Here is a 22,686-nt window from a genome sequence, read left to right as displayed (position 1 = left end):
ACGTAGATATCTGGAAAAAACTCTTTCGATAGATTTAAAGAGTGAATAGTGATAAACACATAAAAAGGCAATTGGCCAAAGCATGTCATGGTTTATTCATTCATCTAAAAAAAGACTCTTTTGAGGGATAAATATGTGCCAGTCCTTCGCCAAGACATAGAAATAGATGACATTGTCAGTGCCCTCAAGGAATTCACAGGCAATTGACAACGACAGACAAGTAAACCAACACTTATAAACAATTATAAACAAAGTCATGAATGCTGCAATTGAAGATTTTTCAGCACCCTGAAGAAGTCTGTAAAGAGAAGTGAAGGGCATGAGAATGTGGTCAGGAACACGTAAGAGAAGATATTAAGTGTGAACTGAGTCTTGAGGGACACACAGAAGTTAAGTTAGATGGAAGCAGGGGATGGGTCTTCTGGGCAGAGGGAAAAGTGCTGGAAGAGAAGTGAGGGAATGTGGCCCATTCAGGAAAGTGTGTGAAGTTCACATAACTGCATGTGAGAGGACTCTGGGAAAGTTGGTATTGGATGAGGCAGGAGAGAAGTAGCCAGGGGCCAAACATAAGTGGGTTTAGAATTTATCCTGAAGGCAATGGGGATACATTTTATTTTACGTAGGGGAGTATGGATTGGATTGCTTTTTTGTAAACTCACTCCAGTAACCATGGAGAAGGGAAGGAGATGGACTAGAAGGTAAAGAGACCAAAACAGTTCACCGTTGATGTAGTCCAGGCAAAAAATGATAAAAGACCGAACTGTTCCTACAATGGCAATAAGAAGAAGAAGGAGTTCAGTAGATTGAGCCATTTAGCAGAGTAGAATCAATACCATGCAGTGGCAGATTAGTAATAATCATATTAAACATTTAAAAAATAAAACCAACACATGATGTTAAAATGGGACTGTATTAGGCTGAGTAATGGTCCTCCAAAGACACTCACGACCCAATTCCTGGAGCCTGTGAATATGTTACTTTATGTGGTAAAAGGGACTTTGCAGATATGATCAAGTTAGTAGTTTTGAAGTTATCCTGGATTACCTGGGTGGGCCTGATGTAATCACAAGGGTTTTTTAAGAGAGCAGCAGGAGGATCAGAGTCAGTAGTAGGAGATGGGACAATGTAAGCAAGAGTTTGGAGCAATGCAAGGAAGGGATCACAAGCTAAGGAGTATGGGTGGCCCTTAGAAGCTGAAAAGGTAAGATGACGCCTCCTCTAAAGCCTCCAGAGGGAAACATCACTGTCAACTCCTTGATTTTAGACTTCTGACCTCACCAACTGCAAGAGAATACATTTTTTAAACTTCTAAGTTTGTGATAATTTGTTACAGCAGGAATGGTGCCAGGATTTTCTATCTCCCTGTGGATCAGCCTTTGGATCCAGGGCATGATCTTGGGTGAGGAGGCTCCGTTCAGCCAATGCAATTCCCTCAGAGCTTTCTGCTGGCAGCTCTGCCAGCAGCTGAAGGGGGATCTGTGTGGTTCATGTCAGCATCCACCACATCTGTTTTGTTTCGTTTTTTAGGTTAGATTAGTAAGTTCTACTTGTTCAATTTTTTTCTTTCTCTTTTATGCTGTTGTTTTTCCCTCAAATATTTGGCGAGTTTAGGTTTTCAGTTATACGTATGAATGAAAGCCTAGGCAGTTAATCTGCTAATTCTCTGTCGCTGTCTACAGTAAGGTTCTTCTCTGAATGAGGGCACTAACACAGAGCGCCATGTACGTGATTGGGGCAAGTAGAGCGGCAGGACTCCTTTTAAGATGCTCAGACAGGAAGCCATCTGGCAATCCCACGTGCCAGAATGGGGACAACTTTCTCCTGGGGTGTTATTTCTGCTCGGTGTCCCAGACAACTTAAACTTTTCTTTAGAAATTAATTATCTGATTTTAAGCCTGGGGAATAAACGCTAATCCTGTATGCCATAGAGATCTGTGTGTGAACGGTGGGAGAGGGGTTCCTGAACAAAGAGTGGACCATAGTCCAATATCGCCCAAACTTGTTTTACATAAAAAATCACCTGGAAACCTTGTCAAAAATCCAGAATCCTGAGTCATAATGCCAGATGCACTGAACTAGAATTCCCAGAGAAGGGTACTGAGGTTCTCTGTGTTTAACAGGAGAACTTGTTAAACTCCGAGTAATGTTATGATCAGCCGAGGCTGGTAACACATTCTATAGACAGTCCTTCAGTTGATCACTTTCCCCGTCCACCTACCCATTCCACTCTCTGTATCTGCTCCATTGAAGTCTCTGTGGCTCCACAGCTAGGAGCAGTGCTTCATATTCTGTTAGAGTTTTCTCATAGGTTTGTTTGAGATGGAGGATCCCACTTTTGTTTACCTCTTAATGTGATAGGTTCCACCTGATTTCCATATTACAGAGCGTCATCAAACTCTCTGGTCTTCCTGTTCCAAATTTATACCCTTCTTAGCTTCTTTCCTGTTTCTCCAGTGGGTTTTAAGAAAAGAGGGAAGGTAGACATGTGCACTCAAAATACCCTCTTAAATTGAACCTCAATAATCACACTTTGGAAGAATCTCCTGAGCTAGGCTGTGGCTGATGTGCAGTGTGACATTGGATGTGGGGCTAAGGGAGATGGAGCAGTCTTGGATCATCCTCAACTGGCTGTTTTTAGCAGTTGGGCAAATTTCTATGTGCTTCATGGAAAAGAAGAATTGAGGGCGGTATAGGAACCATTTTGCTGGGGAAAGAGAATGAATTTAGTTTTTTTACATGTTCAGCTTGATATGAAGGCCTAGGGAGGAGGTCTGATCTGGAAAAATATATGTGAGTCATTCATTCATTCATCAATTTGCATATGTTAAACACCTTCTTAGTATGTGCCAGGATATGGAACTGGAAATATCTTATAGGGGATAGAAACAGATAACTAAGCTAGTACCATAAAATATGATAAGTTCAATGATGAGAGATATCTGGAGTGCCTGCGATCTCATAGGAGAGGCACCAAACGCAGACCCAAGTGATCAGGGAAGGTCCTGACATCTAGGCCGAGACATGACGATCTGGATGAGTCTGGCAAAGTGGCCTCGACGGGGAAGTTATTTGAGAAAGAATGAAGAGCCAGTATGAAAGATGAGAGCCAAAGGAGAGTACAGTAGGAGTTCCTGTATGCTGATTCTTACCAGGAAGAAAGGCAAGAGAGGAGGCTGGAAAGGCAAAGAAGGGAAGATAATGTGGATCTTCTACACTGGGGAGCCACTGGAGAGTTTCATCCTAAAAGTGGATCTGAAACCTTAGAAATGGATGATATCACCCAGTGGTTCTCTAGCTTTGGTCTGTGTCAGAATCAACCAAGAAACTTGTCAAAAGACACGTACTATGTGTAGCACTGCATTAAGCCCTTTACATAGCTATCTTCTTTACATATGTTATCTCTTAAACCTCATGATCTTGGAAAGAGAGTGGAATTTATATTCACAAGGTCACTTCTGGCTATGAAGTCCCTGCCCTAACTGCCACGCATTAAGCCCTTTACATAGCTATCTTCTTTACATATGTTATCTCTTAAACCTCATGATCTTGGAAAGAGAGTGGAATTTATATTCACAAGGTCACTTCTGGCTATGAAGTCCCTGCCCTAACTGCCACACTGTGTTGTTTCTAGATACAAACATTGTGTAAAATAGACCATTGAATTTCTAGAGGGCATATAATGAGGTCTTTGAAAGTTCTGAGATTTGCAGTGCCCCTATAGAAAACCATTTACTCTCTCCAGTACCCAGAGATTTCAGTTCAGGAGAGCAGAAGGTGGGCCTAGGAATCTGAATTTTAACAAGTCTGAAGATATCACATGTTGTTGCAGATGATTCCCTGACCCTCCTTGGAGTAATTAGAGAATAGAGAAGAGGTCTGAGGTTGGTCCCTTAGGGCAGAAGAATCCATGAAAATGACTGAGAAGAAATGTCTGGAGAAGTAGGAGATAAACTTTAAAAGAGTAGTGTTATGGAAAAGGAGAGAATTTGGAGAAAGAGGTCAATGATAGGACAGGCAACAGCCAAGACAAGTTAGGTAAGGGCTAGAAAGTGCCCATTAGATCCTATCATCAGCTCACTGATAAGGCTGAGACCTTTTCCCCTAAAGCCATGATTCCCACTTCAGAAGAACTCCTATTTCTGCTTGTCCATGATGCTTGGAACTAGGCCTAATTTCCATTTTCCTCGTAGTTCTTCCTGTCTCGTAGAAGCAGTTAACAAATAGTCTCTGGAAGGTCATTTCTCTACAGCTTACCTGTGTTGGCACTTAATTTCAACCACAGCCAAGCTGTGAAGGACAGACTCACTGAAATTTCTTACAAATTCGCAAATATGCTCCAGGATTTGACCCTTTAAATATGAAAAGATTATTTGTTTCAATGAAGTGCTGCTCAAGCAGCAGTCTCTCCAATGAGGATTCTACCACCCACAATAATTGGACTTGAAGAGAAGAACTGAACTTGGGTTTAAGAAAAACTCTGTGCCTATTTTTAAAGGTAGGCCAACAAAATTCTCACGAAGTTTAAGCTGGAGGTGGATAACTCAGTGTTTTGGAGTATTGCTTTCAAAATCAAAATAAACAGATTTCTGCTTTGAAGGTATACTGGCTATTCAGACACCAGAGTAAGTGACATCTTTTCGACATGCTGAAATGTACGTACCTGATTCCTGCTGGATTTTACTCAGATTGAGTCTCAGCACAGAGTTGACTAAAAAACCAAGAGTGTTAAAATCTCCATTTAACTAACTCTCAATTATAGATGTTTATGATGTAACCTCATTATAACTATTATAATAACTATTATAACAATTATATAACCAACAGTTACAATTTCTTCCTAGTAACATAAAACATTTCTCCTAAACTGAATTCTAAACCTAGTTAATACTCCTTCAGCATTCTTCCATTCTTGTATTAATTCATGTATTGACCTTAAATTAGAGGGCCAAATTCTCAGCCCTGGAGATCCCATAGAAATTTTATGATAATAATAAATAACAATTACTGACTACCTACTATGTATGGCATGTTATTATGTTCTTTACATATCCTGGAAGCCTCACAGTTTTGGGAAGTAAATGGTATTTTTCCAAGATCATATAGCTGGTAAGTGCTGAAACTGAGACTTGAACCCAGAAAGTCTGGTTGCAAAGTCTTAGTTCTTACTCCTGTATTAGATTGCCTCCAGATAGAAGCATTGTATAATATAGACTCCTCAATTTCATGAAAGCTATAGAAGAGACCTTTGAGAATTCTGAGATTCACAATGCCACCAAAGGAAACCACCTATCCTATGAACAGTGGATAGTTTCCTAAACTCATTCAAGACCTTGCTGACGCTCCTATAGACTAGCCTCACCACACACTGTGTGTATTCATCTACACCTAACATCACCATAGATTACACATTATAGACCACTGAGTTCATTAGCTGTCATCTGTTTATTCAACAAATGATTGAGCATCTGATAAATAAGACAAGGTCCTTGTGTTCGTGGAGTCTTTATTCTGGTGGCGCAGGGGGAAGACCAGGAATGATAAATCTACAAATATCAAGAGTTTAGTAGGTTACTTTGTCGTTTGCATATACATGTAAATGTTGTTGAGGTTGTAGAGGGCACCCAAACAACGAAGGCATCTTTTAGGATGTGAGGAGAGACGAGTTTACGACGTTGCTAAAGACTAAGGGACTTCTCTTTGGAAAGGGCTGAGAGCCCCCATCTTCATCAGATGGAAACACCAGGGGAAAATGTTGCTCGTTGGAAGGAAAGGAAGAAGTCATGTCAAGGAGGTGTTAGGCTATGAGTTCTGAGACATTAAGAAAAGAACATCTGGGTCACTAAGTTTTTTTGGTTTGTGTATTCCTGTCAGATAAGAGACAGTCAGTGGACATTTCTGTAGTAACCTGAGGTAGAACTTCAAGCTTCCAGAAGAAAAGGAAGAAAGAATACTAGCAGTTCATTCTAGAGTGTTGCTTCCTTTTACCTGCCAGTGCTCATCTTCCAACACCATTCAAGCCTTCTGAAATGGCCTCTCGCTCATCTGGAGAGTTTGGGAACTCACAACCTTTCATATCAAACTCTGCAGATAAAGCAGGATGAGAACTTAAACTCTTATGATTACTGCCATTAGAAACCAAGTAAAAAGTAATTTTCTATTCCACTGCTTTTATTAATCGTGGCATATAGCTTATTGTTTGCTGTATCTTTAAATTACTTTGTATTCTAGATTCTGGGTAAGTGTTTTAACTGATTTTTTTTAGAGAATTATCATGAGAAACAAAACTATTTTTTTAATAAATTTATTTTGGCTGCATCGGGTCTTCGTTGCTGCTCTTGGGCTTTCTCTAGTTGCAGTGAGCAGAGGCTGCTCTTCGTTGAGGTGCGTGGGCTTCTCATCGCGGTGGCTTCTCTTGTTTAGAAGCACGGGCTCTAGGCACACAAGCTTCAGTAGTTGCAACACACGTGCTCAGTAGTTGTGGCACTCGGGCCCTGGAGCAAACGGGCTTCAGTAGTTGTGGCATGTGGGCTCAGTAGTTGTGGCTCGCGGTCTCTAGAGTGCAGGCTCAGTAGTTGTGGTGCACAGGCTTAGTTGCTCTGCGGCATGTGGGATCTTCCTGGACCAGGGCTCGAACCCATGTCCCCGGCATTGGCAGGTGGATTATTAACCACTGTGCCACCAGGGAAGTCCAACAAAACTATTTTTAATAATTCACCAGAAAATCTGAATGAAAGGCCCATTAATTATTTTTATGGTGATATCTACGGAAAACACAAATAGATTAATTATTGAGTTAGCAATTACCATCAGCCAACCTACTGGAAATCTTAAGATAAGCGCTACCATAATATTCCTATTTAAAAATTTGAGGTATAATTATCTCTAGATTATTTTCAAGACAATCTATTTGGTTATTTAACATTTATACTTTGTTCAAATTTATAAATAGAATTATTTTTTAAAATAAGAAAATTAAATTAAGGTAATAAAAAAACATTTTGAACTTCAGAAATAGTGATTTTTTTTTCCTCAGGAATGTATGTAAAACTTCCAATCACCTATATTTACATTCAAAACAATACTCTCTTCTTTACTAGAAGAATAAATAAACTTTTCTGTTATGTTTATATCTTAATAGTTTGAAAAGCACTAGAACTCTGGAAATGACTCTGGATTTTAATTCTCTCTCCAGTACTTACTAGGTATATATTCTTGGACAAATCTCTTAATCTCACAGAGCTCTTACTTTTTTATTGATAAAACGAGGGTAAGCTTGAAAAGTATCTCACAAGCTTGTTGAGAAGGTCAGATGAGATACCATATATGGTGTGGATAATGTGTATAAACTAGGAAAGCCTACATATATACATAAACACACTCATAAAACATTTTTTTAAGATTGGTTAACTAGATTTGTAGGCAAAACCCAGTGAATTGATAATTATAGAAGAAATATTTTGTGTTTTAAGATAATAAAACCTCTTAGGAATTTCTACAACTCAATGATGTAAGGAAGGAGAACATATTTAAATGAATATGCCCTGTACTGTGGTCGGAACAGAGCACAGCCCATCCAGGAGTTATGCTGACAGGAAGAACACTTCTTCAATGGGACATGGATGCTAGATTCAATCTTTTAATTCTTATCTTAAACAACCCTTTCATACAATATTGATTTTATATTGGTAAGTATATTTAAATTAATAGAAAGTAGTTGTCAACCTTATTCGCCCTCTCCAGCGCAAGTTCTTTGTTCATTTTGTTGCCTGCCCATTGCTGTGAAGTTAGAGATCTTCTCTTGTTTTGTTTAATGTACTAGCACATGTGGAGTCCCAGTCTCAGGTGGAGCACTAGGCAGGGCCACTGGGTGAGGCTGGAGACAAACTCAATAGAAGACATCATCACTACCCTTTAGGAGCTTCTGATCCAGTTGAAGGAATGCATATCAGCATTTCAAACAAGGGACCACACATTTATGGACCAACATGCCAGTGAGAGTAAATTGATATAGAAACTGTGCTGGCCTGAGGGAGAGATTATGGGCCCAAATACTTTTAATTCAGATTGTTTTCTGCTTGGGTATGATCTGCAGCTGTCAGTCACGATGTGTCTGAATGGTTGTCAAAAGCATGATTTGAAACTTTCACATCTCACAATTCATCCCTCTTCTATTCTTTTTACCCTTGCCCTATAAATTGGACAGATTGTACATTTGTGGGGTGATTTATAGTTTAGCTTATATATTTTCATACTTACTGCAAGAGAGTACATTTATTCTTTGCTACAAAATAAAGAGGAAAATCCACACTGTCAAATCCTACCAAAGAGATAGTTTATTACGTCTAGACTAATTATTGTAGTAGTTGCATTAGGCAGCAACTGTTCTTTTGTTATACAACATGAAAAAGTTCCATTTGATTCTGTTAAATAACTAAATAATGTGACTGACTCTAACCATACTTTTAAAGTTATAGTTTATCCACAGAACTCTGTGTGACAGGGCTTAATTAGTTCTAATAAGCTATACCTGGTGGAGCTTGCCACATCAGTCAGGATAGGCTAGGCCCCCAATTTTTGTTCTCTGGTCTCTTTACTTTAAAAATTATTGAGGACTCCCAAAGAGTGTTTGTTGAAGCGGGTTCTAGCCACTTATTTTTCTTTTTCATATTAGAAATGAAAAATAAGAAAATTTAAAACTACTTATGATTTAAAATATCAACAACAAATCCATCACATGTTAATATAAATAACACACTTTTTGTGGAAAATTGCTAAATTTTCCAAAACAAAAAAAAATTCAGAAGGAGAGTGCCATCATTATAAATTTTTTTTCAAATCTCTTTAACCACTGGATTCTTTTATCAGCTTCTGCATCAGTTGGCTGCAATATCACACACCATGTAAACTTTGGAAAACTCTACTTTGCACTTGTGAGGGAATAAGAGCAAAAGGAAAAATAACATCTACATATTATTATGAAAATAATTCTGACCTCGTGGATTCCTTGAAAATGTTTCAGGAACCCCAGTGGTCTCCAAACCATACTCTGAGAACCACTGGACTAAGTTATACTATGATAATATACAATCCTCAAATCCTAGTGACTTAACTGTAATGTTTGGTTTTTTTTTCCCTTCTCTCTCATTCTCATATCCATTTTAGATCAGTTGGACATTTTGCTCCATGTCATTGTAGCCCTCACTCTGGGATCCATCTTGGTGGAGCAGAAACTCTTTAGAACATTGCTGGTAACCGTGGCAAAGGGGAAGAAGAAACGGCAAAAGACGCACTGATTCTTAAAGCTTCCCCCTGTAAACGACACCTATTAATTCTGCTCATGTGCCATTAGCCAAAGCAATTCACATATCCTAGCCTGACTTCATGAAGGCAGGGAGGTGTATAACCCTCCTATAGGGACAGACACAGGCTATTAGTGAATAGTAATACTGTCTACTATATTCAGTCATATATGTAAAGCACATCTAACTCTGTTGTGTCAAGTGATTAGATGCTTATAGACTTTGATCTTCGTCAGATGTTAGTAAGGCAGTAAGGCAATCTTTATCTTTGCCTCCAAATCTCCTTTTCTAGTTTTCTAGAATTTGACAAATGCCTGATGTGTATTTAGTGTTGAATAAACATTCATCATCTATATGGACAAGTATCTGATAAAATATCATTTAGATATACTGTATATAGCATGACACTTATGTGCCTAGAATTTCAATAAGAATGATGTATCCAAATACTGGCCAGGTTAATTTTGAATCTGGGAAGGGTCTTATTGATAATCTACCTTAACCCTGTCATTTAACAGATGATTCAATTGAAGTGTAAAGAAATTAAATACCACCATTTTAATTTTTATTTTATTTTTTATTTTTTTTTGTGGTACGTGGGCCTCTCACTGTTGTGGCCTCTCCTGTTGCGGAGCACAGGCTCCGGACACACAGGCTCAGCGGCCATGGCTCATGGGCCCAGCCGCTCCGCGGCATGTGGGATCTTCCCGGACCGGGGCACGAACCCGTGTCCCCTGCATCGGCAGGCGGACTCTCAACCACTGCGCCACCAGGGAAGCCCTAAATACCACCATTTTAATCCTAGAAATGGAAATAAGCTTAATTGTGTCTAGCATGTTTTTTGAAAATTGTGTTGAGTTTAGGAGGGCTTCTAGATAAGTCCCAATAAATACTCAAATGATATCGTCTTACAGATTTCTGCATCAGAGTTGCATATTGTACCAAATCTAAAATTTCTAGGACTCAAGAGAAAAATTAAGATAGTTTTAAAGCAACTATAGCCTAAAAACTTTATTCACTTTGCTTCCCTTGAGGTGCCACTGGAATAAGAAGTCTTTGTCAAATTTCTAGTTCTCATACAGGCTTGAACTTATTCTGAATGTTGCCGTGTTGACTACTTCTACTGCAAAAGCCATTTTCTAAAACCAATTATGCTCATAGAAATATCTTGCAGATCATAACAAGGTTATATAATATGAATCGCCAAGATGTGGGCGATTGATCCCACCTCCAAGAAATCCAATTAAGCGTTTATGTTTTATTCTCATTAACTCTAGAACCAAAAGTGCCAAACTTAAGTAAAAGAGATTGAATATAGACAAATATACAACACTGCATTTTCCCCAAGTACAGTAAAAATTAATCAATGAAAAAAAAAAAAAAAGCTTGTGTTCTTAAGGTACATTCTTCCTAAAAACAATACTTGGGCTTCTCTGGTGGCGCAGCAGTTAAGAGTCCACCTGCCGATGCAGCGGACACGGGTTCGTGCCCCGGTCTGGGAAGATCCCGCATGCCGCAGAGCGACTGGGCCCATGAGCCATGGCGGCTGAGCCTGCGCGTCCGGAGCCTGTGCTCCGCAACGGGAGAGGCCACAACAGTGAGAGGCCCGTGTACCGCAAAACAAACAAACAAACAAACAAACAAAATACCTTATTCCAATAAACCTTTACAATAGCCCAATAAAGGTAGGTAAGGGTAGGTAAGGGACAAATATTCCCTTTTCATAGATGAAAAAATAAAGGCACAATCAGGTTAGGGGAGAAGCACGAGGTCGTGCAATGAGTCATTAACAAAACCAAGAAGTCATGATATTTTTTTCTTTCAGTTTGGTGTCCCAGACATGTAGCCACTGTAACCATGATTATACATTTTGATAAATAACAGAAATACAAAAAGAATCCTGGTCAAAATATCTGGAATGAAACCTAAATTGTACATACAGCCATTATCTTTACAGGAAACAAGAAATTGCTACCATTTTCAAAAACATGTTCCCCAGTATTTTTTCCCATTTTCTTTGTATTCAAAATTATCTATTGTCTAACTTCAAATAAATGCAAATATAACTGTGGTACAAAGTAGCATTTGTGCCACTAGTACCATTAAAAACCATCATGTGTGAATGGGTTTTAATTAGGCTGTATTAGATTAATCCCATGTCTCCATTGGTTGTAACAAATGAAAAGATAGTATGCACTGTCATGGGGATAGACATTTAAAGCTCAATGTAACTTTCATATTTTTCCATGTGATCGGTCAGCTAGGACTTCCTTTTAATTTGATGAAAATTTGGTTTGTAAATCAGAAAACCTTTTAATTGCAAGAAATGCGAAGCAGGAATCTTTTTTTTTTTTTTTAAGGATTGACATTACCTTTGTTGTTTGATACATTAAAATAAGACCCATAAGGGACAGCTTCTAAACAATGAACTTCACATAAAATAGATAAAAGCTTGCTCCTTGGGCCTACATAGAAATTCAGACAGAGGCTTGGAAAGAACAACTTAATACTTCTAATATGATAATATTGCCTAGGTAGCAGTAGAGTATTTGTTATAAAAGGTCTTAAATGTCATTTCCTAAAGACATTTTGAGGTAATTTTAACCACTCTTAAAATAATTGCATATAGATTATAGTTATTGTATAAGAAAAGACTTGCTTCCAATATAAGCAATGTTGGGAAGTTAAATGTAAATTTAAGTAGTGAAACCTAATTTTTAAATCAGAAAAATACTCCAGCCAATGTGTAAGTTTTGCTTTGTCACTATACTGTATTCCGTTCAGTAGAACAAAGACCAGTGCATAATGAGCCAATGTAAATGAAGTCAAATCAGCAAAAGCATAGTGGGGGAAGGGAGGTGTAAAATATGACAGTCGGTATAATGACCAGGGAGTAGAGAATTTAAATGTTTAATGCCTACACATTCAGATTCATTTTTCTGTCATCGCTTTGAATGGGTAGACTGAGGTGCTTGAAAGTCTAGAATGAAAACATCATCCCCTGGACCAGAAGAATTATTAATATTATTTAATAGCACAGATGTGGTCTGCACTCATAATCGTCCTCTTTCTACCACTTCCCCCACCCACTTCAGGAAAAAAAAAAAAAGAAACATGGTTATAATTAGAGTTGATTAGAAAATGCTCTAAGTGTTTATTTGGGGCTTTCTCTCTTACTCTCCTGCATATGTGCCAGCTTCTCATTTCCCAGCCATGATGGAAGCTCAGAACACAATAGGAACACAGCAACAATGTGAATTGCAAATCCATGCATATCTTTCTGCACAACCTACCTGATTAACTCTGAATAAAATGAGTATCCTCTAAAAAATATCCTGAGCTGTAAACTGTTTTACGACTGATGACGGGCTTTGGAAAAATACTATACATGCCTTACAATCAACTAGACAGAGTTGTGTTAAACAGACTTGCTTAGCCCTTGTCTGTAAATTACTCCCCTCCCTCTCCGATAAAGGAATGGATCTTGCTTAACTCCCCTCCCTCTCCGATAAAGGAATGGATCTTGCTTAATAATCTGTGCTGCTTAGCATGTGTTAAACTGTGCATATGAAAATCTTCATATTTTACATAGACCGCACTTCAGGACTATAACAAGCCTTTATCTTAATGTTCTCATATTTAACATTTTCCTACCTAGAGTGTGAATTTTCAAGAATACTGGCATAAAGATCACTTAACGCAGTGTCCCCCGCCATCCCATTTTCTCTCATGTGCAGTTCCAAACTATGGCTGTCTTGAAAGATATTCATAAATTCATTTCGGTGTCTAGGCAGTTTAACATACAGTAATTAACCTGGAGCTATAAACAGCAGAGCATATACATGGACTTATCAGATTTCAATATTACATTAAACTAGAGAATATTAATCCCTAAAAATGAGTGCACTGATAATATGAAGGTGAAATTCTATTCGGAGGGGGGGGAGATGGGTGGAAAATGAAAATTATTGTAAAATAAGTCAGATTTCTAGTTTTAGCGTTAGTTAAATCATTGAAGATAATTTGTGTCTTTACAGTTTAAAAAAGGGAGAAAAGATTTCTTTGGCACTGGTGACGTGTGATAAAAGGCTTCGGTTAAACTAGCTCCATGTACGGGAGGGGTGAGTGTGTGTGTGTGTGTGTGTGTGTGTGTGTATGTGTAGGGTTAGGGAAACACAGGAACCTGAATACTTTGTAAATATTTAAGCTTTTTGCAGGCTGGAATTTAAAGAAGAAATAAAATGCTAGCCTTTTACCTTTGAACCCTTTGGTGAAATATCTTAATGTGGCCAAATGTGAACATAGTGAACTTAATCAGTCAATTTGACTGAGATTTATGAAGTTTTTCATTCTAAATGCATTTACATAGACACAAGCACATATATGTACATAAATTTATTTTATTACATGCATTTTACACAAACTGAACCTTAAGCAGTTGAAGTAGTAAAAAAGCCAATCAAAATACTCTTCATATATCCTTAAATCCATAAACCTCTTTAAATTGTCTCTTTTAAAAAACAACTAAATTATGGAAATGCAGACTGCATTACAGAATATTTGCCAGTTATATCTTGATTCTTATTTGAAATTCCCACAAGAATATAGGCATGACAGTAATATAAACCATAGAAACAGGCAAAAAAAAGTAGAACACAGGGACTTGTAAATAAATCCATGAATATCAAGAAGCACAGATGCTGAGATTATGCATTTTTACTAGTACAGTTCTGTGCTTGTAAACTATAAGGCCAGACATTTGTAAGATGCAGTGTAGCAGGCTCTGCAGAGGGAGGGAGAGGAAGGAGAGACACTGAGAAAGGTAGGGAGGAGGGAAGAAGGGAGGGAAAGTGAGTGAGAGGCAGGGGCGGGGAGAGAGAGAGAGAGATTGAGAAGAAGAGAGGGGGGCAGATAGCCAGACACAATAACGCATAATAATGTTAACATTCCTGCATGTCTAATGGCTTAAATATGCTGTGTGCCTCACTCTAGCCCCACACGGCAGCTGATGTCAAAGAACCATTTAATATTTTATCAATAGTCCTTCTTTGAACCAAAAAATATTTTTTTCCCTATAAAAAGAATTCAGGGGCTTCCAAGCATGAAAAAAATTAAATCTCTTGAATGGCAAAATTTTAAGACACAACATATTTGTGAATACCTCATGTTCAGCAAGATTCACACCATTCTCCGATGCATCTTACATTATTTACATCTCAGCAATGTCAACATGTCTTATTTACCAAGGAAACATAAAGTCATATTTTTAGCATCTCTTTTTTTCACATTAGGAATGTATAGCTTTACTTTTTAATGTAAAAGAAGCCCATTGATTGAATTATTATTATAATATCAGTTGGACTTTTAGGTTGTTGTTGTTTTTTGGTGGAAATATTGTTTTCTTGTTTGGTGGATACTATGCCTGTAACAAAGAATGACTGAATTGTCTTAACAAAGAAGATGAAGGCTGTATGTGTTGGTTACAATAGAATAACCACCTTCCAGATCTCTTAAATCTACAATATATGTAGTGTGGGTCCTGAGTGGCTTTTGTTTTCAATGTCTTTTGTAAGCTTTTAGGGTTTTTTCTGCATCAAATGTCAAGTTAATTTACAGGGCGCTATTACTGATATGTTTCCTTGGCTTGTGGTTTTCTGTGAAAGGCAGGCAGCTGAGACCAAGTCTTAGGCTAGGGGGGAGGGGCAGCCGGCGAGCCCATAACACATACACTGTGCCAGGGTCTGTAAATTGGCTGCCTGTATGACAGCGGGCCCAGTGAAACCTCTGGTCTTCATTTGCATGCTGAAGAATATCCAGGATTAAACCAGACTGATTTTCATACAGGATTTAGACCTGACATTTATTATTCGGTTCACAGACCTCTTGAAGGAAAGTTTGTTTTCCACTCATAGATGAAAAATCTTCTAAGATAAATAAAGACTGGCTTAGCAGTAACAGTAAATAAATAGCCTTCCTGTATTTCTTATGAATTTATCATATATGATTACCAGACAGATGTTTGCCACCAAATTACTATATTTTTCTCTTTAGCAGTACTAAAGAAAAATGTCTATCAAAGCCCCTCGCAGTATTTGTAAAACATATCCATTTAATTCTGGAACTTGATTTTTCATGAATACAATTTAGAGGCAGATACTTGAGTATTAAAACAAAACAATATTGGAGTAGTAAAATACTCTGAAACGCTTAATTTTAAATTTGCTTCATGTGTTTTTATGAGGACAGAGAAGATTTTGGTTATACTGTAAGCATCAATTACACACTTTTATATAAAACATGAAAATTATAAATGAACATTATACATGAGCCCTGTGCACCACATTTATAATACAGATAGTTCATTTTCATTGCCAAATAGATCCATAAAATATTCCAGTGTCTTTTAACATTTAGGTATTAACTGTTTGTCCAGACAAATACTTATAATCCAATACTTTGACAATATTTTAACCAAACCAAGGTTTAATTTCTAATGTTCAAACAAAACATAGTTTGACACAGTGCCAATATGAAGAAACATGGTACAGTTGCTTTACGTTTTCTGGAATTCATTTTCTGTGTGGGCCAGAGTAAAGACTGCAAATAGTGATCAAGCAGGCCCAGAAGAAATTTAGAATTCCTCATGTATTAATAAACACAACAGACTTTTCAAATGCATTGAAAACACACTTTATTTAGTTAATAAATGTATGGTAAAATAATACAAATGTCAGCAATTAAATATATTATTGTTTCTGTCAGTGCATATGGAGAAAACACTGTAAAATCTGCTATATATTTGAATTTTTAATGTATCAATGGAACTTTTGAAAATGTGTTCTTGTATTTAATTTCTTTATGGATATTAACTTATTCATAACAAATCTTACACATGGACAATATGGGATATATTCTTTGGAAATTTTTGTTTGCCTTAATGTTGCATTTTATTATAAAGGTACATATGAATCACATTTACTTCTTCAAATCAATTTATGATTATACTCAGTAGGAAGCATGTATGATTAAAGTTTTAGATAGAATATATCAATGAACTTCTCATAGTGTGATATCAGTATCTTATATACAAATTAGATTATTAACCAAGCATTTAATAAATGAACAAATGAGTCCATCTAGTTTTGCCTTAATTCAATTACCATATATAATATGCACACAAATAATCAGACTCTTTACCAAAAATTAGGTACAACCAAAGAGGAGTTATTGCTGGGAAAAGATTTTGGTCATCTTTAATGAAGAAATATATCTCCTTTATATGTATGTAAATTACAAATGTTAGCATAAATATTATTGCAAAATGTGTCTACACATGCAAAGTGAAGAAAATCAAGGCACTTATTTGAACAATTCAGGCTAAACCCCACACTTTCACTTGCAATAGATAATTGAGGCAAAAGTGTTTTTCCCTTGAATTATCTGGATGATTGCATCAATTCTTCACTTTGCTTTGTACGAGTATATAGACATAGCAATTGTGTGTCTTTAGAAATTGCCACTTTAAAAACATGCAAATACAGAACACATTCATTTACGACACTGCTACTTTATAGGCTTAATACACCACTGGACTTATTTGTTAATGAAATTGGAATCTTAAAAAAGGGGAGGGGTTAAATATATTTTCCTAAGTAATTATTTCTAAAGCAACTTACAGTGATATTTAGATGTGACATACAATTATATATGCATCATGCAAACTAGGTTTCTCCAACCTTTTCTGGCATACTAATGCCCCAGTCTCCTTCATTATTATTTCTATTAGCAGTCTACTTCCACAGTAGGCCCTGATAATTGTATGGAGAGTATTCACGATGGTGTGTTACAAATACAGTACTGAGAAACATTTAATTGTGAAAGTTTGACCCTCCACCTGAAAGTATATGCTTGAGAAAAAGGAATTCTGAATCCAGTTGGTTAGAATGGGGAGGATCATTTTCAATCAAGCCAATTTTTAATGACTTTATTGTTAATACACTTAAAAACATGGCTGATATAATGACTTGAACTCACCCGGTTATTTCGTCCTTTCTAGTGACTGCATAAGAAATAGATATTAATTGCCCTGCCATTTAAAGTTCTTGATACAACTCACATTACTCACTTTAAACTCAAGATGTCTCTCAATTAAATTCTGGGCTCTTTATATCTTCAATGTAATTAGTATTGTACAATATTCATGACAAACATAAGGAACAAGGAAGAGGATTCCTACTTGGTAATCATGGTAAATATGAAATTGTCAAGCTAGTTCTAATTAGTCACTGAGATAAAGATAATATACAAGTCTCTAAGAGGTACAACAAAACTTAGAACAAAATTCAGATATGTCACAATTAGATTATTGTTTCAAATGCCTATGCTTAATGAAGTTGGTGAACCCTGTTTGCCAAATAATTCTGTCAGGCAAGCAGTCATAGTTTAAAAGTAATTAAGCAATTCAGCCTCATCTTAAAATGGCACATGCAAAGGTCCATGTTTTGTTGGTTTGGAAATGTGTAAGATGCTTGATAGAAAGCATCCTCTAAGAAAATTCAGTGTATTATACTTTTTAAACTTCAACAGGTAGAGAATCATTTTTAAACTTGCCTTTAAAAAGCATTCTAGTAAAGCATTTAATTGTTTAACATTTTTATTATTCAAGTTCTTACCATTTCATACTACTCCCTAGAGAGGGGCCAAGAAAATATTTAAAATACTATAGAAATATAAAGGATAAGATATTTGTCACTCTCGTTTAAATTGATGTATGCCGCTGTCCTATAAACGTCACATCGGATAACCCTGAAAAATTACCATGAATCTCCATAATTACGCATATTCATGATGCTGTTTTGCATAGCGCTAACAGCAGACTGCATGTGGGGTGGGACGTGAAGGGGGGTAGGAGTGATGTGATGGATTAAAATTATTACCAGTATCATGGAAATAGACATAGCAACAGTTCCATTTTGTTAGGTCTTAGAAAACAAAAGCATATCATAAAATTGTATAGTAATTAAATAACTCGAAATTTTTCTCCTACATATTTCACAATAAAAAGTTAACACCGACAGACTGACTAGAAACATCATTGTTACTTGAAATGTGCTTATATTTGTCATAGATTCCTAGGTATAGGACTATGTCAACTGAAAGGAGACGGTGCTTGTTAACTTTTTTTGAGGCGGGGGAGTGGAGAAGGTGAGGTGATGGAGAATTTTCAAGCCTTCGAAGTAGTACACGGGTTTCTTACATGGTTCGAAAGCTCTTGATGAGCTGAGTGCAAGTCATGTAGGTACGTTTCTTCTGATAAATATGAGAACAGAATCATATTTAGTAAACTGTTAAAAGGCTCTAAGAGATAGAAAAGTTGTCTGGTGTCTATCTCAATAGTTTTTTTGTGCTGAGGCAGAGAGCAGAGTTCATCAGGGACTCTAGAAGTAATTACCGACGGAGTTTGGGTAATACAAATGCTTGGGTAAACAGCGATTGTTCTTTCCACAAGATTGCGAGTAGAAACAACAATACTGGTATTGTCCTCCACTTCTCATTAAGGGCACTCGGGGAGGGAGTGCTGCACTGCGAGGCGGATGGGAAACTGACAGGCAAACTGTGCTCGGAACGACTCTCTTCTGATCCCACTACCACAAACTCTGGCTTTTGGCATCAGGAGTGCCAGCTGCATCAGGAGAAGCCAAGCCTGTCATACCATCTTCACATCAAATCTTCAGGATACAAGAGCTAGAGCATAGTTAGAGCTTAATGAAGAAACAAATACAAAAGGGAAGATTAGGCCTTGTTAACACTTGCATTCATTTGTTCTTATAGAAACTGCATTGGATGGGTTGTTTTATAGAACTCATTCTTTTTTCTCTTAAGCAGAAAAGTTACATTGAGGATGCTTTTTTTTTTTTTATTGTAAATACATAGGAAAAAAAAAATCTTTCAGTTCCCCTGTAACTATCAGGCAACAAATTGTTTTGTCAAAAATGCCATTGAAACAGTGATGTCCCTGACAACTGTCAAAATTGGTAAATAAATATTTTCATTTTTTAATATTAATCTTATTATACTTCTTGCCACATCAAGCATTTCCTTGCATACTTAAGTGGTACCATTGCATTCTTTTGAAAAATTAGGATGTGAAACTTTATCTATTGTTATTAGATAACAAACAATCTCCTTTCTGGGGTGAAAAATTTATGTTTCATGGCACCACATTGCTTTTATCTTCAAATTAATTGCATTTGAGAAAAAGGAATCATAGTTTTAAAGTTCACTATAAACTAGCCAGAAAGTTTGACAGCAGAATGCTGCAATTATTTTTTATTGTTGTAAGTAATCAGTCAGCTGTACAAAGGTGTGTTGTGTACAGCTGCAATGTAAAACCTATTTTTGTTTATGCTATCTGTCAACCACTTAATATGGCTAAGGTGCATTCTAAATGATATTATTCCAAAGGAAACAGGAACGCTTTAAGGAAATAATGTACTTTCTATTCTATGCTTTGTGTGTAGGGCCTACCCAAGAAAGGCTCATAATGTATGTGTGGTTCTTAAACTTTAGATACATGTTGAAAGAGAATGGGCAATTTGTTGTAGACTTTGAAGAGGGGATATGTAATACCTGTATCAGGACTAGAGATATTTGATTTTTACAAATTCTCAGATATTTTAGATGCAAACTAAATGAGGAGACCCTTCGTGTGCTTTGCCTTGCTTATGATGGTAAACATAGGCATATGGACAGCTAGGTATCCTTTCAGAAAGTAACTTTCTGTAGACATGAAAAGACAATACTCAAACACAGTGCAGCCTAATTACTAAAAGAATTATTTTTATGAGAAAGGCATTTAAAATTACATCCTATATTTTCAGTGTGGTGGGAATGGATCCCCTTTATTCTGTTAGTGTCAGGAAATATCACCAATGTAGTGTTTTGTGCTGAGTTCCAGCTTTTACTGTTTGTGGTTATTATATTATGTTTGACATGGTTTTTGTCCATGGTATCTAAAATAGCCAAACAAAAGTGGACCTTGAAATACTCAAAAATATCTGCTATTTCCTAGTGATCATACTTCTCAGTACTTTGAACTGTAGATGTCACCTTTTTAAGGTGACTGCATCTCAAAATGTGAGGTTATGTTGTAGGGAGCTGACCTCGTTACAAACACTTCTCAGAGAATTCGTTACAATGAATTAATTGATTAATCTTTTAAATGGCACTTGGTATTTATAAGTGGCAATTCTCATATGCTTTCAGACCAAGAGCAGTTAAATAATGAATATTGCTATTTTTATTTGTTAATTTTATTAGCAATCTCCTCAGTGGTTTATAATTAAACATGACAGGTGGATTTGCATGATGTTTCTAAATGTGCTTAGCTACTCAATAGTATTAATGTAACTTTTTGTGCTAACAAGTAAAATGAGACTACATTTTTCTCTCTGATCAATAGAACTCCTTTTTAGGATTTTATTAATAATTATTTTAGCATTAATGTGACTATACTTTATATTCATCTCTAAAACTGTCCAACCGATTTTACGAATCCGTTATGTATCAACAGGACTTGCAACTAGAGAATGTACAAGAGAATCTTTACCTCTGGAATTCATTTCATCTTAAGTAAAACATTATAAAATGTGTATGTGTTTATTTGGATTACTTTAAGACAACAGTATAACAGAATAGAGTAAAATAGCTCATGTTACCTAAAGCAAAATTTAACAAAAATATTTATGTTTATTGTACCATAATCATCACGTGTACATATTACATATATTTAAATATTTTACTGACAAAATGAATGCAAGAAAGTTTTCTGTTTGAATATGTATGAAGCTGGACTGAAGTTGTAGAGTTTAGGTGAGAGTAGGTAGGGCTGTGAGTATTAATATTACATGTATTCGATTGATGGTGATCTGGCTGCATTTTAGATCACAAAACATTATTTAAAGAAGTTGATATTTTTATAAAGATTAATGTTAATTTGCACAGGTTTATAACTTAGTTGAACAAAAATAAAAGAAATTATACTTTTATTTAGATCAGGAAGTATATACCATGAATTTAATTAAACTTTCCTTTAAAATGAGTTTTACGTTGTTTTCCACACAACGTGAAAAATCAACTTTTCTCTTTAATGTGTTGAAAAATTTGTTTGGTAAGAATAGAATAATTCAAATGTAGCTAAAGAAATTAAGTATATAGAAATATTGAATATTTGGGCACTGGATAAGCTTCTATTGAGTTGTTTTCTTTTTTGAAAGATGTCATCCCTGATCAGAGCTCTAATGAGAATGAACTTACGTCGGTGCTCTCACCTGCCCCTTAACCACTAGCAGTGTGGAGGCAGAGGGGGTATGTATAGCAATAAAATCGTGGCTGGGCCTAGTAGCAACCGATTTCTGCTATAGCATCCTAACCTCAAGCTTGCTAAAATTAGAGGCACAATCCCATTAAAAATTCCTCGTGGTTGCCACCCCTGTTGCAGAGAAGAAAAGCACAGTTTTCTTGGAGGAGAACTGACTAAAGGGGTAGGAGCTGGGGAGTTGTTATGTAGTCAGAGTTCTTTTAACCTGAGCTCATACTTGTATGTACTGGATAAGTGTATCTGTTCACTCTGTTTTCCACAGGCTTCTATCTCTAGGAGCTTAAGAAAATCCATTCATCGAAATTGTAGTTTGCCTAATATTTCCACTCAGTACGGACGCTGCTTGGCTTGAGTGAATCAGGTGGTCATTTTGGCATGTAGGAATTTACCTGTAAGAGGGCTGGCTTTGGAGTGAGGAGATCTGGATTAGAATTGCACCTTGTCCTTATTTGGAGCATTGTCTTAGCTTCAGGAATTTCTTCCTTACACGGTGACTCTAAAGATTACATAAAATATCATCTGACAAAATAGCTACTACTATATCTGGAACATAAGAGATGTCCCAGAATACTGGTTGAATTAAAATTTGAATGTGTAGATACAGTCCAGGATAAATTCAGAGCTGAGTGGTTTTTTAAGAATGGTTGTTTTATCTTGAGCAATGCATGGGGTGGTGGGTGGGGAGGGGTGCCCTCAGAGCCCCTTCATCATCCGGGAAAAGCGATGAGGCCCCGCGTGGGGCTGTTGCTTGAGTCTCAGGTCAGAGTTGCACATTTAACCAAACCATGTGAAACTTTTGAGTGTTTTCTTATAGCTACAACTCAGGCAAGAATCGAAACACTAGATGCTTAGAAGCAAACAAAAAGAACGAAAGTTCACACAGAAATCCAATGTTTTTTTCTTTTTTTTAAACACAGAACCTAATGTATGATAGATTAAATAAACATTTGCTGAATGAATACACAAATAAAGGTGTATTTTAAATATGAAACCACTAAATTTGAAAAT

Source organism: Phocoena phocoena, chromosome 3, assembly GCF_963924675.1.
Source record: "Phocoena phocoena chromosome 3, mPhoPho1.1, whole genome shotgun sequence".
NCBI classification, from domain to species: Eukaryota; Metazoa; Chordata; class Mammalia; order Artiodactyla; family Phocoenidae; genus Phocoena; species Phocoena phocoena.
The sequence above is the reverse complement of the archived record's forward strand: the minus strand, read 5'-3'. Positions refer to the sequence as shown.